Genomic DNA, 27,659 nt, shown 5'->3' with positions numbered 1-27,659 from the left:
AGTGGCGTTATCGCTTTTCTACCTTTCTTCTTCTTCTTCGTCTTCTTCTTCTCTCTTTCTGAAATTGAAAAATTGAAAAATTAAATCAGTTGAGTTAAGGTGTTGGGTTTGTTGGGTTTGTTTGAACCCCATCGTCAATTAATTACTAATTAGTGAGGCGGAAAGCCGAGTTGAGCTACTAGTAATAGTAGCAGTAATCAGTGAGTTACTCATCTGGATTCATTCATTCATTTGGTAGGTATTCCGTATTCATTCATTCCGTAGCAGTAGGACGCTACTTGGTTGTTGCATTTGATTTTGGGGGAAAGGAAGATTACTGACTGACTAGTACTACCAAACCCTAGCTTTGAATTAACAATTAAGGTGGTGGACTGTGGAGGGATGAGTACCTGCTGCTGCTGCTGCTGCTGCTGCTGCTGCTGCTTGTTGCAGCTTATGCTTTGAACAACACACTCACTCACCTATATTCCTAATTCAACCATAAATGGAGCATCACGCTCACCACTTTGCTGTTGCCTGTTTAGTATCCGCTTCCCTTTTCGCCTTCCTCGCTGCCTCCTCCTTCTCTCTTCTTTGGGCCGTCAATTGGCGCCCCTGGCGTCTTTACAGGTACGTACTCCTTTCTTCCTTCCTTCCTTCCTTCCCTGTCCTTTCTTTTACTACTTTGCTAACACTAGTCTTTTGTCTTCCTCAGTTGGATCTTCGCTAGAAAATGGCCTCTTTCTTTTCAGGGATCCAGACTCCCTCTCCTCTGTGCCTCTCTCACTCTCTTTGCTTGGACTATTGTTGTCTCCCCTCTCCTCGTCCTCCTCGCCTCCGGTTCCTGGTTTATTCTTATTTTCCGCAGAGATCTCCTTGGCTTGGCTCTCATTATGGCTGGAACTGCTTTGCTTTTCGCCTTTTATTCTATAATGCTTTGGTGGAGAACCCAATGGCAGAGCTCCCGTACGTCTTTCCTTTTCCCTACTTTCTCTCTTTCCTATCTTTTCTTCTACTTTTCCCTTCTTCACCGAGTCTCTAATTACGCTACTTGGTCCCCATACATAAGAGACTCTTCCACTTCCAGTCTTCACCAATATTGATTTGGTAGAACCACAAAAGCTATGGCCTACCCCATTTCGTTAGCATGAGGAGACAATGCCTAGTTGCCTACATATTGGGATTATAATAAGCTTAAGCGACTTTATTGTTCAGTCACCTATATGTTCCGACATCAGGAAAACAACTATTTATCTCTATGAGAGAAAATTCTTGAAATCTTCAATAGCCAAGGTCTTCTTGTGTGAGTTAGTGGTCTTACTTTCTATATGAGATACTGCTCAATTGATGAAAACATCCGATGTTAGGAGTAAGCATTCATGTTCCTTTATGGCAATGCCCACTAAATCCGTTCCTTCTACTACTAGCATAGTCATGAAAGGTATACGGAAGTCCAAAGTTACAGTAAAAGTCAGAGGTTTGTTGGTCTATGGCTTTGGGTAGAATGAACATATAGATTGCCCTAAAAGGTGTAGATCTGTTACTGTTCTTGGTCCATATGTGTGTGTTCTGTGCTGGAAATATATGGAGTCCGGATGTATGTATTCCCTCATTGAATCTGTTACTGTTAGTGGTCCATATGTGTGTGTTCTGTGCTGGAAATATTGTGAGCCAGGATTTATTTATTCCTGCATTGTGATGCTGCCCACTTCATGGCTGTGGTTAATTGGATTTAGTCCAGAAAATTGGATTTGTCCTTTTCCGGTGATTAATCGGCATTAATTTTTGAGGGTGAGGACTACGAGAGGAAAGTTGTCTTGGAGATACGCGGTGATGTCCGTCTTTTTTTTGGTGGATCTGGTTGGAGCTGAATTCTTGTACTTTTCAGCAAGGGGTGTAAACTAGCTGATATGATCTCGAGTTCGATTGGGCTGGGAATCGGTTTGAAATTTTGAGCTCGAAGCTGGTCGAGTATAAAAATTGAAGCTTGAGCTCGGCTCGGAAAAAGCTTGAGCTAGTCATTATGTTATTTTCATTTTTAAGTATAAATATAAATATAAATATTTGTTTTTAAAACCAAATATAATTAATTATAAAATACCAGAATATAATTATAAATGATTAAATGCCAAAATAACATATAATTAAAAAATATTAAAATTACACAAAAAAAACTAAAAATGAGCCTAAATGGGAGTCTCGTTGAGCTCGGGATCGACTCAGGTTCAGTTAAGTTTGGCCCGAGCTTGAACTTAAACTCGATTTGACCGAGCTTGAGCCAAGCTTTGACCAAACCGATTCTGAGGGTTCATCGAGCCGACTTTCAAGCGCTCATCGAGCCGACTCAGATCATTTACATCCTTCTTCAGAAAAATGCGTACTCTGGTAATAATTGGGGATTCAGTTGTTTTACTAGTTTCTCTGTGGGATAGAGCTGGCAGTGCTTTTAAGTCCATTTAAATGATGTTTCTGTAACAACACCGGCCTTCTTTGTGTATTTGCAAATTAAGAGCCCCTGTCCTCTTTTGCTTCTTCATTTCTTTAGAAGTATCTATTTAATTGTTGAAAAAAAAGCAACCCCTAATACGTAGAAGCTAGAAGTACTGATCATGTGCAGAAAATAAAGATGAAAATTAAAAATACAAAGTTCATGTAAAAGCTGATTGGCTGTGAAGAGTGATATAATCATATAACTATTTTATGCTGTACAGATTTATTTCTAGTTAATGGTTATGTTTCTGCTTATTCAGTGACATGTTTTATTTATTTATTTATGGCATTGATGTTCTTACAGCGGCTTTTCATACGAAGAGACTGAAGAAGTTCTGCTTCTCTCATCTGACTCTTTTCTCGGTTTATCCTGACAGGGGCTGTTGCTTTTCTTCTTTTTCTCGGGGTTGGATTACTTTGTGCCTATGAGCTTTGTGCTGTGTATGTCACAACAGGATCCAGTGGATCAGAGCGATATTCTCCTTCAGGATTCTTTTTTGGTGTATCTGCTATTGCCTTGGCAGTCAATATGCTTTTTATATGTCGAATGCTATTCAATGGTAATTTCTTCAAGGCTGGCTAGAATTAACTTATATTTTGTTTAAGTATTTGCGGTTTTGCATTCGTCAGCTCTTGTTTGTGTCTTTATAATTACTTTGTAGTTGTTGAATTTATGCCTTGTCCACATCTTTACTTGTGCAAACCTTGTCAGGAAATGGTTTGGATGTGGATGAATATGTGAGGAGGGCATACAAATATGCGTACTCTGACTGTATTGAGGTGGGCCCTGTTGCTTGCTTGCCAGAACCTCCGGATCCAAATGATCTATATCCTCGTCAATCCAGTAGGCAAGTCCTTATTAATTCTGTCTGTTTTAATGTTGACTTGCTTAGTCAGGCTGTTTTCACATCCACTAAAGGCATTTAAAAGCTCGCTCTTAATTCCATCAGACTTTCTTGCAACTATTTCACTTGTTTTTACTTGTCTGGAAAGGTGATATTACTAGATCTTGTAAATAGTTAATCTTCTTCGGGAAGGGGTGCATCTAATGTCATGCTTGGATTTGTGCATCACGATGATGGGATTTCATTTTGTGTTTGGATTGTGGACTTCTATCTGCAGGGCGTCACATCTGGGGATTCTTTACCTTCTATCATTGCTGGTACTTCTTGTCTACTCAATATTGTATGGGTTGACGGCTAAGGAGGCACGTTGGTTAGGATCCATCACTTCAGCCGCAGTTGTAATTCTTGGTATGCCTTCTGGTGTTTGTTAAGAGTTGGGCCTTTGTTTCTAATAGGTCTGATATTTGGATGCGATTTCTTGTGCTCTTGACTTTGGCGCAGATTGGAATATGGGGGCATGCTTATACGGCTTCAAGCTTCTCGAAAGTCGCGTTGTTGCGCTGTTCATTGCTGGCGCATCTCGTGCTTTCCTCATCTGCTTTGGAGTACATTATTGGTTAGCATCTGTATTTTTTTTCATGAATTCATGAGGTGGTATTATTTGCTTTGCTTAATTTTCATTTTTAAATGTTTTTTTATAATTACATCTCATGCATAGTAAATTCTTCTTCTTTTGGCTCTGAGATAAAATGGACTGAATCAATGTGATTTGTAAAGCCCTTATGCTTTCCCTTCTTTTTATGAAAAACCACACGGCCTTCCTGGTTTTGATTTGATGGTCACTTGGGAAACAACCCCTTTGATGTTGTAGCCTTGTCGAGTTGTGGGGTAAAAGACTACGTATCTCCAACCCCTTCGACTCTGTTTTGGTGGGAGCATCTCTATGGGCACGTGAGAAGTGATGATGATGATTGCATCTCATTTGTATTTCTCTGCTTATAGGTACTTGGGACATTGCATAAGCTATGTAGTTATGGCATCTGTATTGTTAGGAGCTGCTATCTGTCGTCATCTACTTGTTGTTAAATCCTTCAGCTGCAAGAAGAGATGCGTTGCAGAGTACAGTTATTCGTCTCAGGGAGGGGTTTCGCCGGAAAGAGAATCACACTTCGTCCAGTTCTTCTGAAGGATGCGGCTCAAGTATGAAACATAGCAGCAGTACTGAAGTGGGTCACCTCGGACATGGAATGGAAGCTATCAATAGAAATGCCGTGCATTGTACTGGGGATACCAGTGGCTGGAATGGCAGTACTTTGCACAGAACCACAAGCTCCCGTGAGGGAATTAACAGTGAAAAAAGCATGGATAGTGCAAGGCCTAGCTTAGTTTTGCGTAGTAGTTCGTGTCGTTCTGTTGTTCAAGATCCTGATGCTGGTCCCTCCCTTGCTGAGAAGAGCTATGATCACACCTCGGTCATTGCTTATAGTGGTGGTCTTGAAAGTCAAGGCTACGAGTCAAGCACATCTACTTCAGTGAATCATCTTCCAGATCTAAATATAGCTCTTGCATTTCAGGAAAAGTTAAATGATCCCAGGATTGCAGCCATGCTTAAGAAGAAGGCAAAACAAGGCGACCGTGAACTGACAAATTTATTGCAGAATAAAGGATTGGATCCAAATTTTGCGATGATGTTGAAAGACAGAAGTTTGGATCCAACAATTTTAGCATTACTTCAAAGAAGTAGTTTGGATGCTGATAGAGATCATCGTGACAACACAGATCTTACTATTATTGATTCTAGTAGTGTTGATGCTTTGCCAAACCAAATTTCTTTATCTGAAGAGTTAAGGCTCCACGGTCTAGAAAAATGGTTGCAACTTTCAAGATTACTTTGGCATCATGCAGCTGGTACTCCAGAGCGAGCATGGGTTCTTTTTAGTTTTGTTTTCATTGTAGAAACAGTAGTCGTGGCCTTCTTCCGTCCAAGGGTGATTAAAATTGTAAATGCTACTCATCAACAGGTGAGCTGCTATTTCACCTTTTCACTTTTAACCATTCTTGCCTCTATATTTTTTTATTTCAAATTTGAATGTAGAGCTTTCCTGAAATCTAAGCTTAAATTCTGTAGTTTGAGTTTGGAATCTGTGTGCTGCTGTTATCACCTGTTATCTGCTCAATAGTGGCTTATATGCGGTCCCTGCAAGCTGACGATATGTCAACCTCATTTACTCCCCGAAAGGTATCTCACTTTATTCCTTCACGCCTTCCAAGTTATATGACTGCCAGTTGGACATGATTTTCTTTTAAATTTGTACTCCCCGACATCTCATTTACATCATCGGTTATTTGACTTTGGTGGTCGAATGACGTCGACTTTGGCAGCGGGGTAGAAGAAAGATTGTTGCTGGAGAGAGAGGAGGTGAGATTTGTGGGAGGGGATCAGAATTAGTGTGGTTAATTGTGAGTTTTAGTTAGTTTAATACAATGCTATAAAATTTCTTATATACCGTACCAAAAGTAAATGGGAAGAACACGTCAGATGGTAGGGAGTATTATTTTAACAGATACTCACGTAAGTTTTTAGGATAAAAATGCGAGTTTTCAAAATTGTAACCAACACTTATAACACCAAACTTCATCTTCAAAATTCCCGATTCTGTATCTAAAAGTTAAGTTATGGTTTTATCTTGGAAATTAATGCCGGTAAGTTTGTTCAAATTGTCATATACTGAGATACGAGAATATGTACAACCCAACACATCAGATGTAATATACATGTAAGGCTGTGAATAGCCAAGATTCAAAAGGGTAATTTAATTATGCATTAGCATGCATTTCAACTAGACTCGCTTAAGGAACGTCATTCTATTGAGTGATTTCGTATCTGGTAATAACATCCTAAGTTAATAACAATATTCTCTATTTTGTATTCACTTAAATATATAACCTATCCTAGTGTTTTTGTAGGCTTTAGGCATACCTAACGTCCTAACCTGAGTTTTTTTTTTTGGTTTTTGTTTTTACTTCACAACAATTCCTATCCGTAGTATTTTAACAGTACTCATCACGTAGGCCTCATATGGAAGGAGATTCAGGGTAATTTTTAATAAATCTACCTAACTGAATTTACTATGATATTATTAGTGTTATTATTTTCTTACCACATTAGTTAGAACTTCTGGAGGTACATGAGTACATCTAGGACCAAGTGACTCTTATACAAACACTTCAATGGAATCTATATATATAATTTATAGAGGAACATGTTTGGCTAAATGTAATCAAGAAAATAAATGTTTATACTTTAAGCTTTATAGAATCGTTCGATATCGTTCGATATAGGAAATCCTTTTATAGCTTGCAAGTTAGAAAACAAATTTCAATTCCTTTTTACGTGATATTTTAACTCTTATGAGGTTCAAGAAAACAATGGACTTGTATTAGTGAAATAAATCTGAAAAAATTACTAAGCTTACTTGAACATTGCAATTAGGAAATTTTTTCGCATGCAAAAAGTATAGGTTAGTTAATTCCAAGCCTACATGGATACTAGAAACACGAAATATTTTGAGTGAATACCATAAGAATAATGATTATTTTTATATTGAATACTACTTTACGAAATCACTCCATTTTATTGCTCATTTTGATAAGGTCATTTTATTGCTCTATTGTTCTCGAGAGCTTTACTTGGTCATTTTTTTTGTATAGGTAAGAATTTATTTATGTATTAATAAACAACAACATCACATCCTTAATCCCAAAATGATTTGGGGTCGGCTGACATGAATCATCCCTTAGAACCGTCCATGGGTGAACGCAGACCTCAAATGCAAAAACAAAAAATAGAAAAGAAAAATTGAAAAACAAAAGGGGAGTGAAACATAATACAAAAGTCACGTAAACTTTTAGGTTTTAAAATCGAAGTCCGGATTTCTTTTACTAAAAACTTAGAATTTAAACTAGGGATGTCAGCAGGGCGGGTAAAAGCGGGTATCGACCCGCACCCGCCGCGGGTACGGGTAGAGCTTTCGCGGGTGGTGGGGCATGTACAAACAACAACGACAACAACATCAGAGCCTTAATTCCAAAATGATTTGGGGTCGGTTGACATGAATCATCCCTTAGAACCGTCCATGGGTGAACGCACACCTCAAAATGCAAAAAAAAAAATAGAAAAGGGAAAAATGAAAAACAAAAGGAAGAGCGAAACATAATACAAAGTCTAAGGTAAACTTATAAGTTTAAAAATCGAATTCTGGATTTCTTTTATAAAAAACTTAAAATTTAAATCGAGAATAAAGATTAAAACCATTTTGAAAACCGAAGTAGAAGTTAAGGATCCGGAATACCTTAAAAGTAAACTAAGTAAAATATATAAGAAAGTGGTTGGTAAAAAAGATGTAATAAAGGAGAGAAGAACAAATAAATTCTTTAAAAATTAAATAAAAACACTAAATATGTCAAATAACAGCAAATACTAAAAAACAACATGCATCCTTTCCCTTCATTGTGCCCTCTCCGTCATCATACTCTCCTCAAGCCCGAGAAATCTCATATCGTGCTCTTTCACTCTAAACCATGTCTGTCTCGGTCTCCCTCTACCCCTAGAGACATTTTCTGTTCTCCAAGTCTCCAGCCTCGGTGGGTCCATAGTTCTCCTTCTCACATGGCCAAACCATCTTAGTCGATTTTCCATCATCTTGTCCTCTAGTGGCGCGAGTTTTACCTTTTCCCTAATCACCTCATTTCTTAATCGATCTTTCCTTGTATTACCGCACATCCACCTCAACATATGCATCTCCGCCACACTCATCTTTTGAATGTGACAATGTTTCACGGCCCAATGGAACCGTAAAAGTAAGGCAGGCCTAATTGCCGTGCGATAAAATTTTCCCTTTAATCTTTGGGGCATATCTTTATCGCATAAAACCCTGAAGCGCTCTTCCACTTTAATTCTGTGAGCCACATCTCCGTCTAACTCCCCATCTTTTTGAATAATAGATCCTAGATATCTGAAGAAATCTGACCCTTCAACAACATTCCCATCGAAAATAATACTCCCCGCCTCTATCGATCTCGACCCCACCTCGGTCTTTACTCCTGCTCAGCCTAAACCCACGAGTACTAAAATTAAAATTCCACCCGCCATGGGTGGTGGGGCGGGGATGGGTTTTAAGTCATACCCACCTAATACCCGCCTACCCACCAATTATTAAAAAATATATATTTTTTATTTTGACTTCTTATAATGCTTTTTATTAACTAGAAATATAAAAACGAAAATTTAAGGAAATTCATAGTGATTAAACTACATTTTATTCAAAAAAGTATCGCAACAATTATGATATAGGTGGTTGGTGGGTAAATGGGGCGGGTACGGGTCTAGATTTTCACTCGGCGGGGCGGGTATGGAAACTTGTACCCGCCATGGGTGGTGGAGCGGGTACGGGTACGAGAATTGCTTGGCGGGTACGGGTACGGGGAGCCTATTCACCACTGCCTCGCCCCAATGACATCCCTAATTTAAACCGAGAATAAAGATTAAAACGATTTTAAAAAACGAAGTAAAACTTAAGGGTCCGAAATACCTTAAAAGTGAACCAAGTATTAATATATAAGAAAGTTGTTGGTAAAAAAATGTAATAGATCCCAAAAGAACAAATAAATTTCCAAAAATTAAATAAAAACATAAAGTATTTCATATAACGTCAAATACTAAAAATCCACATGTATCATTGCCTTCCATTGTGCCCTCTCCGTCATCATTCCCTCATCAAGCCCGAGAAATCTCATATCGTGCTGTATCACTCTCAGCCATGTCTGTTTTGGTCTCCCTCTACCCCTAGCAACCTTTTCTGTTCCCCAGCTCTCCAACCAACCCCCTAAGTGGTGCGTCCGTAGGTCTCCTTTTCACATGGCCAAACCATCTTAGTCGGTTTTCCATCATCTTTTATGTATTAATGAATGCATAAAATAACAAGGAGTGAAGATAAAACATTCTCGTACGAGGTCTAATTACAAAATTGTTTATTTTATGTTAAAAATCATTTTTAGAACCCTTACTTCTTTTCTCATTAAGAGGCCAAGTAACTGACCATCCCACAAGAATATTCTATATTATGAGGCAATTCGGAGAGGACATGAAAATTCACATCATTGAACTTTCTTCTCCTTCCTATCTTCAAATGGTATGTTTGTAAGTGGCCCATGTTCCACGTGATCCAAAAGTATAATCCCTACACTCCTCATCCATCTGTAAGAGCTGTATTTATAAAGACAAGTGATTCCACAGTGCAAAATAGGTATTAAATATACTCCCTCATATTCACTCATTTCTTCCCTTATCATTTTTGCTCAGGAAATAAGAAAATGATTTTCGACCACACGAAACACTCTACCCCACTCTTATCCCACACGCAATTGAATTTGGACCACACAAAAGTTTACAAAAAAGGAAAGAGGGAAGAAAATCTGACTAGCATGAATAAGGAAAGAGGGGAGAAATGAATGAATAGGAGGGAGTATCATTTTTGACTGGGGCCTTCTGGTATATTTCCTATGCTAGCGTTTTTAGTACTGGATTAGACAATCATTACTTCAATTAATAGCGAGGTCTATGTTAAACATGGATACGATTTCTAGAAAAATATTGTGTGTTCACTGTCCGGCTCTGTGAAAATTTCTACATTTTGGCTTTACAGTGTCACATCCATGATCTATTGTCCATAACCAAGATTACTAGGCCTGGTGGTTACTTGATAGCTTGTTTAGTCAAAAGTTGAAATCACATTAAGGAGCACTAAATAATGGTTTACATGCATTCTTAGGGGCCAGACTTGGTTAGGGTGATGTGGTGAGATAGGTCCAGCTTTATGTCAGTGTGACCCTATTTTCATATCACCCCTGAGGAAAAAATATGACAATGTGAGTATCTGACTAGGTACGTGAGGGATACTACAAGTGCATGAAACATCCTTCTTATTTTTGATGATATTGCTTCTTTGAGTCAAGAGTTCCAATATCAATTTTGAAGCTGTTGTGTAGCTGGATGAAATGCTCTCGCTGTTCTTTGATTGCTGGTTGCGTACTTGCATATCGGTATTTTGACTCTTGTGAGCATCTTTAATTCTATGTCATTTTTCTGTTTCAGTGTGGATTTTTCGCATGGCTGCTGAGCACTGGTGTTGGTTTGCTACTTTCCTTTTTGAGGTATCTTACTGAGCCTGTACATAGCAAGTTATACCCCTTTTCCGTCATATTGTTGATTAATTTTTTAATATGTGGCTTGCAGTGAGGTTAACTCATACGAATGTTTTGTTGAGGAAATTATGAATTTGATACACTTATCTAGAGTCTAGACCTTGAAAAACAAACCTGAACCCAGAATACTGATCTGAATATCCTAATTGTTATCCAATCGGAGATCCAAAGTGAGTTGTATTATCTGAAACTGGATCAGTGTAAGTTGAAACAAGGAACTGAAATCTGCCTAGAGGACTAATTCCAACTTGAACTGATTTGATCTGAATAACAATATGTTAAGTGTACGAGTTGGATCACTGGTTCTTGATTTGACTGCAATACTTTGAAATAATATAGATATAAGATATTATACTCATTATGGAGAAATAATATGAATTTGACTAAGCTCATTCACATTCTACTGAATAATTATCCCATTTGTATCTCACGTGATACTGAATAATATAGATATAAGATATTATACTCATTATGGAGAAATAACTAATGCTCAATGATGCTGATCTAATTTAAGTTGATCTGAAGATCCCTCAAACCTACAGGGTTTTGATATCTTAAGGGAGACGTGCTGTAAAAATAGATGATTGAAAAGAAAACTTAGGCAACTGTTGTTATGCTGTCTACTTCCAAAATTATATGTATGTAAATTTAGTTGCAAATAGTACTTTGTTATCATTGAGTCTGAATCCTGTCCAGTAACTGGAGCGGATCCAAATACGTTGTCATTTTGGGTGATGATTGAACATCATTGTTTAATTTGGATGTTTAGAGATTTTCGTTATTGAATAGTTTTAATTTGCCGTCATTATTGAATAGGTATATTTAAGGGTGTTGATTTTCGTAGTACGTATTTTACTCAATACAGTACACTTTTCCCCATTTTACCCTTTGCATTTCCCCCACCTATTGTGTACTGTACTTGAAAAAAAAAAAGAAAATTTTGCTCCCCTTCACCAACCACCACCCTCCCATTGATAACCACCCTTCCTCCACTGCCTCCTCTTCCACTCGCCCCCCTTCCCACTACCGGAAAACGACGGCCGTCGCTGGACGAAGCATCGCCACTCCTCATCCAACTCCCCCACACCCGATAATGTCGCACTCTCACTCCCCCTCCGTCGAAGCTGCCACCTCTCCCCCTTGCATTCACCGACGACACCACAACCTCCCCCTTCCCCTCACCGGCGGCAAGTCTGTTCGCTTCCCCTAAGGAAGCTACCTCTTTCTCTCTCCTTCTCACAAGAGAATCCACGGGCCACGACCACCGCTTTCCGCCAGCCACTGCATACGTCGTCACCTAGCGCCGCCTCAGCCTGCCGTCCCTACCTAAGTCGCCTGTTCACCACCACCACCACCACCAACCAATCCCCCTATAACACAACAAAAATTAACCCCAAATTTAACTATTTTTTTAAGCAAAAAAACCTCAATTTGATTCAAAAGTATACAATTAAGAAATTGAACATAAGTTTTTACATTCAAATTATTGTTAATAGAAGAATTTTGATTAATTTGAAAGGTTGTGCGGTGAAAAATCGAGAGAATTAGGTTTAGTCATAATTTTAGCCAAGGGCATGCAAATGGAAAGTATCACCCAAAATGTATCTGAAATGAGTAAAATGTGTACTGCGATAATAAACTACATAATTTAAATATGGTTCCCAATTCTATAAGTTATTTTCCATAATGTTTACAAGTTGATGATCACAAAATATATAAGAAAATTATTGCTGGTGTATATAAGTATTACAAGATGCTAAACATAACAGTTTGAAATAGTTACGTTACATAGATATATAGTTAAAAGTAATAAGATAAATGTTAATTATTATTTGATTCGTCGTACCAAAACTAAAGAATACACATGGTATTAGGAATGGAGTTCCACTCTATAGCACCTTAGTTTGACTCCCAATTCTAAACCCATACCATCATGCAACCCAACCACCCCCTCAGATTAGCAGGGAGGTTAATTACGAGGGAAGGTCTGCTTGCTATTGTCACTTAATTATGTCGATTTGCTCTCAGATTTTTCATCTCTATCTATTCATTTATCTGCATGTTTCTCGTCCTTCTTTAGTTTCTAGAATTCCCTCGAAGTTGAGGATAGTTTATCTTAGCTCACCCCAATTTGGGACCAAGGCTTCTTTTTTGTTACCATTTCTCATTATCATAGAGGTTCTGTTCGGTAAGCAGAGTTCCTTTTTTTTTTTGTTACCATTTCTCATCATCATAGAGGCTCTGTTCGGTAAGCAGAGTTCCTTATAGATCGTGAAATTATGATCTTGCTACTTTTGTTACCGTATCAGAAAACCCTTCTTATCTGTACTTGTAATTTTTTTTATTTATCTCTGGATTATGCCACCCAAATTATTTTGGGACTTGAGACATTATGCTGTTAAGTAGTTGCTAATGAGTTCTGTTCTCAATATTTTTTTTTGTTTTTGTTTTTGTTTTTGGAGTAACCTATCTACTGATGGTGGCATGCCTCTCATTTCCAGTTCCCTTGTGATTTCTAATAATTTGAAATGTTTTATTTTCTTGATATTCCTGCAGTAAATCATCTGTTCTTCTTGGTTTATCATTGACTATCCCACTTATGGTGGCATGCCTTTCCTTTGCGGTTCCCTTGTGGATTCGCAATGGTTATCGTTTTTGGGTCCGGCAAGATGATTCAGCTAGCCGAAGTGGAAATCATCAAGCTCTTGGGAAAACAGAGGTTATTGAATATTTAAATGTTGCTGTGGGAAATTTAGTGCTGGTTTACTGATTTTCTGTTATACTCCCTCCGACCCAGACCAAAGGTAACATATGGGAAAATGGAGTATTTAAGAAAAGGTGGAAAAAGTAAGGGTAAAGAGGGAAAAAATAGGTGGGCCATGTAATTGTGGGTTGGTAGGTGGGTTATGTAATGGCATTTTGTGTAAATATCAAATGGGTATAAGGACAACTTGGTAATGTTGTGGGCCAAATAAGGAATGTTACATTTTGTTTGGATTGCCCGTTTATAGTAAGTATTACCTTTGGTCTGGATCGGAGGGAGTATGAACTAGGTGGCGTATAGCATTATAACTTGCTTACATCTATTTGTTGCTTTTCAGGGTGTTGTACTCATTGTCTGTGCAGCTATATTCATATCATCTGTCATATCTCTTGGTGTTATTGTATCTGCTAAGCCATTAGAAGAGTTATCCTACAAAGGATGGAACGGTGATGAGAAAAGCTATATATCTCCATATGCGTCATCTACTTATGTTGGCTGGGCCATGGCTTCTGCTATTGCATTACTTGTCTTGGGTATGCTGCCAGTTATATCCTGGTTTGCAACATATAGATTCTCTCTGTTTTCTGCGATCTGCTTGATCTTGTTTGCTGGTAAGGAAACTACCTCTTAACTCTTTAGACAAACTTTATTGTTGCCTTTTCTGCACTTACACTTTGGTTTATTCTTGTGACTTCTTGCAGTTGTTCTCGTCGTGTTTTGTGGTGTATCTTATGTGAAGATAGCCGAGTCTAGGATAGATCATGTACCAACAAGTGGAGATTTTCTTGCTGCGTTACTTCCCTTGCTTTGCATTCCTGCTTTTCTCTCGTTGTGTACTGGCCTGCATAAATGGTAGGCAAATTTAGCTTGGAAGGCAGATTTTGAACTTTGTCTAGGGAATATTGATCTTCTGTAATGATATTCTTGTAGGAAGGATGATGAATGGAGTCTCTCTCGTGGCGTCTATATATTTATAGGAATCGGTCTTTTTCTTTTGCTCTGTGCTATATCAGCTGTTATTGTTATGGTGAAACCATGGACGGTGAGTTACGTTCTTTTAGAGGTCTGCTTATGTTTTCGATGTAAGGTGAACAGAGTATAGAACAAAATTGGAGGAAAAAGATCGAAAAGGGAGACTTTCTAACTTGTGCATTTCTATTGCACAGGTAGGGGTGGCACCTCTCTTGGTCCTTCTTTCAGTTGTGCTGGCTATTGGTGCTATCCACCTCTGGGCTTCAAATAATTTCTACCTAACCCGGGCACAGATGTTCTTTGTTTGTCTTCTTGCATTCCTTTTGGCTGTGGCAGCATTTCTTGTTGGGTTGTTTGAAGGTGAGACAATATAGATTTTGCAAACATTGTTTTTGATATGGTTTTCCTATTATTATTGTACTTATATTGTCTTATGGTTTCCAGCCAAGCCTTTTGTAGGAGCATCTGTTGGTTATTTTTCGTTATTGTTTCTTCTTGCTGGTCGAGCATTGACTGTAAGCTTGCTTTGAAACTAGTTCTCCTTCTCATGGTTTATCCGTGTCTATTTTCTGCCTTTTGCGACATATGTGTCTCTTGTTTGCATGCAATTGTCTGTTTCATCACCCATATCTTCGCAATTTTCTAGGTTCTTCTTTCACCACCTATTGTCGTGTATTCTCCAAGGGTGCTTCCTGTGTATGTGTATGATGCTCATGCAGATTGCGGGAAAAATGTCAGGTCTGTCCTGTTCTTTCGTGGTTTCATGTTTATTTTAGCTTTTATTAAGTTATTATTTTTGGGTGATTTTCTCACGAGCCTCGTGCAATGTTATTTCCATTACAGTGTTGCTTTTCTTATGCTTTATGGCATTGCCTTGGCAACGGAGGGATGGGGTGTTGTAGCCAGTCTGAATATATATCCGCCATTTGCTGGAGCTGCTGTATCAGCACTTACTCTAGTTGTATCCTTTGGATTTGCCGTCTCACGTCCCTGTTTAACTCTTGAGGTGCCTTTTTCTCGACACTAATTTCTTGTAATTTATAATACGACCAGAACTGCTAATTAGAGGAACTTTGGTATCACCTTACCAAAGTTGTTTTTAAATTTTTACGTTTTGAACAATTAGAAACTCTGAAATCCCCTATTAAACCTGGTCATGTTCAGACCTGTGATGCTTAATTTTTACGTTTTGAACAATTAGAAACTCTTAAATCTCCTATTGAACCTGGTCATGTTCAGACCTTTGAGGCTTAATATAACCTGTGATGCTTAATATACAAGGTTATACTTTAAAAATGATTATTTTCAAACTCACTGTTTTATTCTAGAGCTTACATATTTTAAAATCTAACAAGTCTGTTCATATCTGCATGATCAGAGATTCCTATGCAAGTTTATTTGCTAAGCCAGGTTTTTTATGCAAGTTATACTCCTTTAGTTCTAGTTGATTGTTTGCTTTGGGCACAAAGTTGTAGGAGAGTCGAGAGTTTCATGCAACTGCAAGTGGGATCAGATGACTTTTAAGCTAATACTAGATAGTATCCCGTGCTTCGCACAGCCTGTTTGTATATTTTGTTAGTATAATTGCAAAAAATAAAATATAGTCGATATATAATGTTGTTTAAGATTAAGCCTATAAAATAAAATAGATTGAACTTTGTCAACAAATCTTTTTAGGTTTAACTTCAAAGTATTTAAAATACAACATTAAAACTATTTTTAAACGAAAGTATAGTCAGTTAGGCATAATCAATGTTTTATACTTGACGTGTACATATTTAATTGAAATAACTATAACAAGATGTATTATGTTTTCTACTTGTTCATGTTTGTTATAGCACAATTGTATTTAATAGTTATTACGGTTGTTGTGACTACTCAAATCCACTCGCTATCACAATGTACATACATATTTGTTTCACACTATTTAAGAACTCCTAAAATCTTGTTTTGTATTTTGCTCTTATATGTATATCATTTCTTTGCAATATAATTTGCTCATTATTCCATGTTACAAAAAATTATCTTTTAGTAATTATTTTTTTAATAAATACTATACAATGGCTTTTAAAGATATTTATTTGGGATGGATCTAATGGTCTAAGTTTTATAACTTTCTCAAAAAGAGTTTTCTTACTTAAGCCCTGTTCTTTTGGACTTCTATTTGCCTCTATAAGTTCAGTTCAGTTCTTATAAGTTCAGTTCAGTTCCTATAAGTTCAGTTCAGTTCAGCTCCTATAAGTTCAGTTCCTATAAGTTAAGTTCAGTTTAGACAAGTTCATACAACTTATATTAACTATAAATTCATACTCGTTTTTTAATATTGGCGAATTAAAAAAAATAGTACGCTTTTTATTAAAATCAATGCAAAAAAATTCAATATTAAAATTATCATATACACATTAAAAAAAAAACGTAGTAACTACATCCACACAAATTACTAAATTATTGTAAGTAAAATAGTCAAACACATACTACATCTTATCTTCTTCTACATCTAACATCTAACATCTAACAAATTAGTGTAAGCGTAAGGAAGGTATGTACAAGGTACGAAGTAACATAGTAAAAGACATTTGGCGAGACAATGGATTCAATGATGTTAGTGAAAATGAAGATGAAGATGAAAGTGACGAGGAGGATGCTAATATGAAAATAGATGGTTAGAAAAAGAAATGTAATATGTAATTTATTTTTTATTGTAATGTATAGTAGTACTTATATAAAAAAAATTAACTTGTATAAAACGTAAAATTTTTACAAGTACAACTCCACTTCTATAAGTTCAGCTCTTATAAGTTTAGTTCAGCTCAGCTCCTATAAGTTCAGTTCAGTTCAGCTTTATAAGTTCAGTATATATATATACTTCCTCCATTCAACTCCACTCTACCACTTTCATTTTTCTACACTATTCACAAATAAACATTCAATTTCAATTTTCTCTCAATACATAAGTGGAAATATACTCATGTGGAATCTTGTTAATTCGTCTTTACGGGTGCTTTAAAAATATCTAACTTTTATAGTTTTTGCAAATACATAGCTAACGATATTTACCACATAAAACACGCGTTGGCAAACGTGATAAAGTAAAGTGGTAGAGTGGAGTTGAATGGAGGAAGTATATATCAAAATATTTTAACAACAACAACAACAACAACAACAACAACATCAGAGCCTTAATCCCAAAATGATTTGGGGTCGGCTGACATGAATCATCCTTTCGAACCGTAATGATACTCAATTGAAAGCATTTTTCGTGATAAACGTAATGATTTACATTTTAGATTTTTTATCAATTTTTTTTTTAAAAAAAAAAAAAATTTAGAATCAAGTCATACGTTTTTAGCATAATTTAATAAATGACATAATAAACTATAATTAATAATCTGCTGAGATTTATGCAACATTTATTATGTTCATATTTAATAATCAGTTGTAATTAATGCGTGTAATTAAGGTTGTATACGCCACGTGGTGCATCCACAACGTTTCAACCCAGTTTATATATAGATGTAAGATAAGATGTTACCATTATACCCAAGTTAAAATGGGACCTTTAGCACATTGACAGGCATTGTTGTTAAAATCGCGATCCAGATCCGATCCAAAAAGTGGAAAACGATTCAAATCGTCGTAGGATCGTTTTGGCGGTAGGATCGGTATAGGATCGGTCAGGATCGTGTAGGATCGATGGTAGGATCGTTCAGGATCGTAAAATGCTTTTTTGTGTTACAAATTTGTGAGTTGGTTGTTCTTCTATACTTACAACTCTAAATTAAAGGTATATGTAATATATTGATATGATTATTAAGACTTTCATGTCATTAAATAAACTTTTAACATTATATATCACATATTATACCAAATTGTTTACATAAACTTGTTTATCCAAGCTATTTGTAGGATCTTACGATCCTACGATTCGATCCTGCGATCCGATCCTACCACCGCTCCTCGATCCAAAGTAGGATCCCGATCCTGACAACATTGTTGACAGGTTTTAAAAATAATTAATGGGTATTTTAGTTGCTCCCTCTGATTTTTTGGATCTTCCATAGTTTTCGTTCTTGGCCAATTTCTCTGTATTTGGCACTATTAATCTCCGTTTTACCCTTACAACTTGAATTAATGTAACACATTTCATGACCACCTAATTAATCTTCATCATTCCTATTTTACTCTTGTTTATTGTCTACCCACTTGCTCCCTAAATATTTGTGCCAAAAGCAAATGGGGCACTTCCAAGAAATAGGGGGTAATATATGACATGTCAATGACTTGGAAACATAACTGATCAAATAAAACGGCTCAAAAAGGAAAAGGTAGACAATCAGATGGAAGTATGAAACACTACAAACGGAGTAGTCTATACACTCGTATCCTACTATTTTCTTGTTGGCTGTATCATTTCCTCCTAGTGATATCCCGCCTGAAGTGTATAAGTTTAATTTGGAATGTCTTCTGTCATATCAATTGTATTAAATAAAACTTTTCTTCCTGTATTTATCATGATAACTTCTCTAGTCTATATACCTGTACCCTACTATACGTCTCTGGATTTTGAACTCAGCAGGATTTTCTTTAGGTAGTCATTTCTGTCGTTACTGATGTAGTTATCAGTCCATATTTTCATCTATCAATATAATTTTTCCTAGAAGCTGTTGTGACTACAAAGTTTGTTTTTGGCTGGCATAATCCATGCATATTTTGACGTGCAGATGATGGAGGATGCTGTTCACTTCCTTGGCAAAGAAACTATTGTTCAAGCAATTGCTCGATCTGCCACAAAGGTGTGTATGACTAATGATTTCTCTGCTGGATAGCAGAATATGTATCTTTGACGGCTACAGTATGACGTCTTTTGTGTCAAGGCTAAAAAAAGCCCATATTGAGTACTTACGAATTTGGTTAGTTTTGCCTGACAGACTTTCTTAAAAATATGCAACTTTGTCTTTGTTTGTGATTACCTCTACCTTCTTTTTCCTGATAAAGGGAAGGGATTGTTGCATTAATAAATTCACAAGTATATACATAACTATTACAACCAAGACACCTTAACAGAAGTATGAGCTCTTTGTGTAATGCCCCAAGAGTATGAGAGGAAAGCTGTCCCACATCGGGAAAATATGGAGCTTGTGATATGTTTATAAGGGATTCCACCCACCACTTAGTAACAATGCCTTGTGCTTTTGGGCTTAAGTGAGGACAAATAATGGGCCCAAAGGTACACTTCCCATCTTATTGGGGTTGTGTTATAAAGGTGGCGAGTCGGGTTGTTATACTTTGACCCTTAGCTCAACGTTAAATGTCTCATCATATTTCCTTGCCAACATCTTAGAACGTGTTAAAGCTGCAGTGTTGTAGCAGTTAATGAGAAACAAATGACTTTGATTCCTATGACCCACTCCTCCTATCTTGATACTAAATATAAGTAACATTAGGGCTCAAATTGAATTTTGGGGCTTGCCATCACAAAAATTGATTGATGGTGGCCTGCTGGCCCCTTAAAGATAAAGATATAATAGGTGTTTTTGAGAGATAATAGGGTTTTGAGAAAGCTCAACTGAAGCATCACTACATTTCTTGTTTCTATTCGTTTTCTGATGGCTTCAAGATTGTCTAATGCTAATATATCTGTGTTAGTGGAGAATATGTCTAGTATGCATGGACAATTTGTTAAAGTCACTCATGATGCTTCATATCTGAAATCATCATTAGATCACGAGAAAACCCTTGATGATATATTAGAAGCCCAAGAGAACCTCAGTTATCATATATATCGCATCGTCTTGTCAACCTGTTTTCAAGAAAATATTTTCAAGTGTCACCTATGTTATCTTTGAGACTATTCAACTGGATGTGCTGCATGTGCAGACCCGTAATGCGATTTCAGGAACTTACTCGGCTCCGCAAAGGTCTGCAAGTTCAGCTGCACTTTTAGTTGGTGATCCAACAATTATGCGTGATAGGGCTGGAAATTTTGTGCTCCCAAGAGCTGATGTGATGAAACTCAGAGATCGTCTGAGAAATGAGGAGTTAGCTGCTGGTGCATTCTTCGCCAGATTTAGTAGCTGTCTAAACTTTCAGCATGAACCCACCAGTGATATGGGGCACCGCAGGGAATTATGTACTCATGCTCGTATCTTGGCTTTAGAAGAGGCTATTGATACTGAATGGGTGTGTATGTGGGATAAGTTTGGTGGATATCTACTTCTTTTGTTTGGTTTGACTGCAAAAGCAGAGCGAGTGCAGGTAAGAGGCGTCCTAACTATTTATTTTTCTTTTTCGTTACGGTTTTTTCAAATAGTGACTTCACAAATCAGGATTTTTAACTTTGGCCATACTTCTTCAGGACGAAGTCCGTTTGAGACTTTTTCTTGATAGTATTGGGTGCTCAGATTTAAGTGCTAAAAAGATTCAAAAGTGGATGCCAGAGGATCGAAGACAATTTGAACTCATTCAAGAGAGGTCGATTATCAAGCTCCTTGAAACTAATTAGTTTTTGAGTTTTATTACCTCTGTAGTTTTTGCTTATCATGCTATTGTACTTCTCCAGCTATCTGAGAGAAAAGGAAATAGAAGAAGAAATCTTCATTCAGAGACGTGAAGAGGAGGGCCGTGGCAAGGAGAGGAGGAAAGCCCTTTTGGAAAAAGAAGAGCGTAAATGGAAGGAGATTGAGGCTTCTTTATTATCTTCTATCCCCAACGCTGGAAGCCGTGACGCTGCTGCTATGGCTGCTGCAGTTCGTGCTATTGGTGGTGATTCAGTTCTTGATAATTCCTTTGCACGAGAAAGGGTTTCTAATATCGCTCACCGCATTCGTGCTGCTCAGTTATCACGCAGGGCAATTCAGGTAATGTCAGATACTGATAACTTCCTTTTCTGTGGACATCTCTGTTTAATTCGAGAGACTGGTTTCACTTCTTAGTAATTAATTGATAGTGTCATAATTGATATAGGAGCCTGAAGTTCTAATTTGGTGACTGATCTTTCATTTTTCAAACTTTGCACTTTACGTAGTTATGGTCTTAATTTTGACATATTAGTGGGCTGGAAAAAGCTTAATCTTAAAGTTGTTGACAGACTGGAGTATCTGGTGCCGTTTGTGTTCTTGATGATGAACCAAGAGCGATTGGGAGGCACTGTGGACATCTAGATCCAAGTCTATGCGAGAGTCAAAAGGTCACTTTTTCAGTAGCAGTAATGATTCAGCCAGACTCGGGACCTGTTTGCCTCTTAGGTACAGAATTTCAGAAGACGCTCTGCTGGGAATTCCTAGTAGCAGGATCAGAACAAGGGATTGAAGCAGGTCAGGTTGGGCTCAGACTAATTGCAAAAGGTGATAGGCAAACCGCTGTTGCCAAAGAGTGGAGCATCTGTGGAACTTGTATTGCAGATGGGAGGTTTGTCTAAAATTGTTCTCTATATAGTAACTCTCTTTAGCTGATTTAGTTTTATACTTTTATATTTATTTTTCGAGGAATATAACGGGGGCTCATATGTATTATAGAAACTTAGGTCACTAAGGGGCCCTTTGGCTCATACTAAGGGAAAGGGTTACAAGGGGAAATGAATTTGATGCCCTAAGTTGTTTGTTTGAAACTTGAAAGGGAATACCCCAAATCCAACCAACACCGACTCCACCCTGAAAGCCACTCCCACCACCAACTCCAACCTTAAAAGCCACTCCCACCACACCCCTCGGACTATATGTCGCGGGCAACTCTTTGCCACCCGCTGTTGCCACTTGCAGACGACCCCCCCCCCCCCCCCCCCACACACACACACACACCATGCGCAGCAGCTTCCCACCCCCCTCAAAAACTCCCCCAAACCCTGAAACCACCACTCCCAACCCTAATAAATCGCTCCCCCACCCACCAAATCCACTCCCTAGCCCCAAAAACACCACCACCCCAACCCTAAAAAATCACTCTCCCACCCACGAAATCCACTCCCCAACCCCCTGAAAACTCCAGATCTGGTGTTTTCGGGACTGAGGAAGGGGATTCCGTGAGTGGGAGAATCACCAGTGGAAGGCAAGCGGCTGGGGGAGAGGAGGGTGGGCGCCAACATATACAGTGGTGATGATGTAGCTAGTGGTTGTTGGAGGTTGAGGGTGGATGTATTAGAGAAAGGGTTTTGGAAACCCTTGGGGGTCAGGGAATGGATTTGGTGGAATGAGGGGTAGACCCATTCTGAAAATGGGTCAAGGGAAAGGAAAAACCAGGCAGCCAAACACCAAGCAGGGCAATGGGCAAATTTCTCTTTCCCTTTCCTGAAACACTCCAACCAAACAACCTCTATACATAAACATGGTTTCCAGGCATTTACTTAAAAAGGATAGTTATTGTCCTACAAATCTGGAAAACATAGACAAGGTACCTAGATTGAGATATTCCATCCCTGTTATTTATTTACCTTCACCAGTTGGCCTTATTCATCTAAACTGGATTCTTATATGGTCGAATTATGTCCACTGTCGAGTACTGTGCATTTCCCGCGTTGCAGTCTTTGTTTTTTAGTCATTCAACTTGAATTTCTTTTTATAATTTGTTTTCTGTCTAAAGTAGTACTCTGTACGTGATAACACGTACCTTGGTTTCTTGCTCGTTGCCCAAGGTTTGCCCTCAACAATAAACTGGTAGTCTTTGTTCAACACTTGTCATGTTGCACATTCCTTATAAATTGTAGTTTTGTATTTGATGACTGTTACTGTGTTACATACGATATTAGCCTGTTTTGTTGCACAAACATCACATGATCTTGATGTATTTCTTAGTGCCAGTGTATATTGATGCTTTCCTTTTTTATCACCTTATAAGCTTCACTGTCTTCCTCTTCCCTTATTTCTCATATCTCTTGGTAGTTGTTATATCTATCGGTTGCTGTAGTAATTAATTGACAACTTTGTCCTGATGAATACTCATCCTCAGGTGGCATATGGTGACACTGACCATTGATGCTGACCTGGGTGAAGCAACATGCTTTGTTGATGGTGGTTTTGATGGCTACTTAAATGGATTGCCATTACAAGTGAGTAATGGAATTTGGGAGCAAGGAACAGAAGTTTGGGTTGGTGTTCGACCGCCTACTGACACAGATACATTCGGAAGGTCAGATAGTGAAGGGGCTGAGTCCAAAATGCATGTAATGGATGTTTTTCTCTGGGGACGATGCTTGAGTGAAGATGAGATTTCTTCTCTTCATGCAAATTTGGGCTTACCTGACTATAATGCAGTTGATCACCTGGAAGAAAATTGTCAATGGACAGATTCACCTTCTAGAGTATGTTTTGATAGTCTTCACTCTTTTCTTCCTCTCTTTGAGCTTTTAAATTTATGTGGTGATATTACGCCTTCCAAAAGAACCTGAATAAATTGAAAGGCTGGGAAGCTTTTTGACAAAGAAGCTGCCTTCAATGTTTGCAGGTTGATGAGTGGGATAGTGATCCTGCAGATGTGGATCTGTATGATAGGGATGATATAGATTTTGATGGACAATACTCTAGTGGAAGAAAAAGGAGGTCTGGTCGTGAGAGTGTAATGCTTGATGTGGATTCTGTGTCTAGGAAATTTAGGAGACCAAAGGTAGAAACGAAGGAAGAGATAAATCAACGGATGATATCTGTTGAAATGGCTGTTAAAGAGGCTCTTGCTGCCAGAGGAGAAGAGCATTTTACAGATGAAGAATTTCCTCCAAATGACCAATCTTTATTTGTGGATCCGGAAAGCCCTCCTTCAAAGCTGCAGGTAACTCTTTGAGATCTTATACTTATGTGGTGCTACTTTGTCTGTAGTAAAGCTGACCAATGCGGGTTTATTTAGGTTGTTTCCGAATGGATGAGGCCTTACAAAATTGTAAAGGAAAGTAGGATCAATTCTCAGCCATGCTTGTTTTCTGGTCCAGCAAACCCGTCTGATGTGTGCCAGGTCTGAGCCTTGTCTTTCCGTCTTCCTTTATTCTTTAGTAGGATTATTCAAAAGAGGATTGACCTTGAGGGTTTAATGGTCTTATTTCTGTGTTTAGAATCTCACTCACGCTGTTGGAATTGTCAGGGACACTTGGGTGACTGTTGGTTTTTAAGTGCCGTTGCTGTCCTGGCTGAAGTCTCTCGTATAAAAGAAGTGATTATTACCCCAGATTACAACGAGGAGGGAATTTATACGGTTCGGTTCTGTATTCAGGTAATCAGTTTATGTGTACTTGATTATTTGTTTATGTCCTATTTATCCGGAGAAACCTTGTGCATTGAAAGTCCATTTTCAAACATGAAAATATTATACACAAATAGTGGAAATTTGTGTCATGGAGTTGCAGCAACAAGTCAAAATAATGGAGGATGTTAGAGAGAGATCATGAGTAAATTGATGGATGGTCCTATATTATCATCCTATTATCCTCCTATTTAGGATAGTTATATTGTTTACCCTTAAAAACAAATGTTGGTACATCAGTGTAGCCTGAATGTGCTATGTCGGGGTTTTTGGGTCCAGTGGGTTGTCATCAGTTTGGGCGATTGGTAGCCCAAGAAGCGCCGTGGAGATATGGACCAAGATGACTTCAGTAAGGGAGTGTATACAATGAATTCCCTTGTGAAGCGGGCATGCATAGTCTTTGAAGTGGTTGTGACTATGGTTTATCTTACATGGACATGCAGCTGTTGAGTGGTGACATGTGGTGTATGTATGCATACATGACTTGATGGCATGCAGTATGGTGCATTTAGGGGTCACGGTTGATGGGACTCACATGAAAGGGAAGAATGAATAATGTGCGAGCTATCTTCCAGATTGGAAAATTGTGTATTTTTACAAGTCTAGTTGGTACTTTACTGAGATCAAGGATATGTGGGTTACATTCGCCTTGCTGTCTCCCCTGACATTTCAGACTTTCAGTTGACTTAAATCGCGGTTTCATAACTCGTGCTGCCTGATGATATTATTCTACGTAGATTGTTGAAATCTTATTAGAATGCTTTAATGCTCGTCACCATTAATTATACTTCCATGAATTTAACCATGTTACTCGATAATCTGTTTTGTTTAAACCTGGCTTCCTTGATATTTTGTAACTATGAATTATGCTTCTAAAAAATTGGGTAATCCATGCTGTATCTTACGGCTAGAACCTACTTATTGTTGTGAATTCGTGGTATTGTTTTGTTGATTCATTTCTGATTTTTGAACATTCAATTCAACCTTCGAATATTGTGTTTCGCTGTTGAATGATCTTCAGGGTGAATGGGTGCCTGTTATCGTTGATGATTGGCTTCCATGTGAAGCGCCTGGAAAACCTGCATTTGCAACTAGCCGAAAGGGGAATGAATTATGGGTTTCTGTGCTGGAAAAGGCATATGCCAAGTTGCATGGTTCATATGAGGCTTTAGAAGGCGGGCTTGTCCAAGATGCTTTGGTAGATCTCACAGGAGGAGCCGGTGAAGAAATAGACATGAGAAGTGCACAGGCCCAGATTGATCTAGCAAGTGGAAGATTGTGGTCTCAGTTATTGCGCTTTAAGCAGGAAGGGTTTCTGTTGGGTGCTGGAAGCCCATCTGGCTCTGACGTTCATGTCTCTGCTAGTGGTATTGTGCAAGGGCATGCATACTCAATATTGCAGGTCACTGAAACTCCTGTCTTTGCCATGGTTGTAATATGCGTTCTATTTGAAGAGTAGCTCAAATTATTGAGTGTAATACTGGTGGCATAGACGGTGATTATTATTCTTTTGTAAATGCTGCAGGTTAGAGAGATAGACAGTCATAAGCTTGTTCAAATTCGGAACCCATGGGCAAATGAGGTCGAGTGGAATGGACCGTGGTCAGATTCATCGCCTGAGTGGACAGATAGGATGAAACATAAGCTCAAGCATGTACCTCAGGTCTCTTTTTGCTACAGATTACATTTTGTGATATTATACTCATTTACCTACTCTTATGGGCTGGAAGATTTTCATCTTTTATTTGCTTCTAAAACAGTCAAAAGAAGGTATATTCTGGATGTCCTGGCAAGATTTTCAGATTCATTTTCGGTCTATATATGTCTGCCGTGTGTATCCCCCAGAGATGCGTTATTTAGTCCATGGACAATGGCGAGGATATAGTGCTGGTGGTTGCCAAGATTATGATACATGGCATCAGAATCCCCAGTTCCGCCTGAAGGCAACTGGAACAGATGCATCAGCTCCAATACATGTCTTTATCACACTGACGCAGGTATGAATTCCCTCTTTGCACCCCGAGAATAATTGTTTTATTTTATTTTTGTTATATGTAGGTGCCTGGTACCTGATGAGTGTAGTTGGCTAGTTGCGTTTGGCATCCTACAAATATTTTGTTTCTTTAAGATATCTGATATCATTCTTCTTCAGGGGGTGAGTTTTTCGCGAAGTTCAGCTGGTTTCAGGAATTACCAATCAAGTCATAATTCAACCATGTTCTACATAGGAATGAGAATACTCAAAACACGTGGACGCCGGGCAGCTTATAATATTTACTTGCATGAATCTGTTGGTGGGACCGATTACGTAAATTCCAGAGAAATATCATGTGAAATGGTTTTGGATCCTGATCCCAAGGGCTATACAATAGTACCTACAACAATTGCGCCAGGGGAAGAGGCGCCTTTTGTTCTTTCTGTATTTACGAAGGCATCTGTAACATTGGATGTGTTATAGCGCAAGATTTTGTTCTTTTTTTTCTTTTTTTAACTGCACTCCATTAGATGATGTACTATCACCTAGTCTGGCAGATCCTAGCCTCCTACTGGGCGTTGTATGACTGAAGTTCAAGTCCAGGCATGACAAGCGAGCTGGTCAACTGACTTGAAGGAACCATATTTGGTATAACCTGTAACCTTTTCCTTATAGAATACATTGTTTTCATAGTCAGAACCGTAGACTGTTTTTGAATTTGGACAGTTGGGTCACTTTTTTTTTTTTTTTTTTTTTTTTTTTTTTTTTTTTTTTTTTTTTTCGTAGATGTTAATAGTTGTTTTGTCTTTGACAGAATTTGTATCAGCCAAGCTGGCCCTTCATCCTTGGGTAAGTCACCTCGGATCACTTGCTTGGATGGGGGATGGGTATCAGCCAGTGCTTCTGGTTGCCAACTCCAGATGATGTCACTTTTGGAAAGGGTTCGCAGAGGATACACAACTGTACATGAGTTCTTGTAAATGGAGTTACATGGGGTAAATATGCAACGATGTAATTAGATTTAATCTGATGAAATATTGCAAATGAGCATAGTGGCTTTGAAGGTTTGATAGCAGCCATTTATTGTCTAAAGCCGAATTTTGTATTCGTTGTAATATTTCGCTGTTAATATAATCATTTTTGAGTAGCA

General features: G+C 38.1%; 1 pseudogene; it reads left to right on the top strand.

Moving 5' to 3' along the window:
* On the top strand, nucleotides 1-27,659 carry LOC141638669 (calpain-type cysteine protease DEK1-like; annotated as a pseudogene).

This window comes from Silene latifolia, unplaced genomic scaffold (assembly GCF_048544455.1).
Source record: "Silene latifolia isolate original U9 population unplaced genomic scaffold, ASM4854445v1 scaffold_212, whole genome shotgun sequence".
NCBI classification, from domain to species: domain Eukaryota; kingdom Viridiplantae; phylum Streptophyta; class Magnoliopsida; order Caryophyllales; family Caryophyllaceae; genus Silene; species Silene latifolia.
The sequence above is the reverse complement of the archived record's forward strand: the minus strand, read 5'-3'. Positions and strand labels throughout refer to the sequence as shown.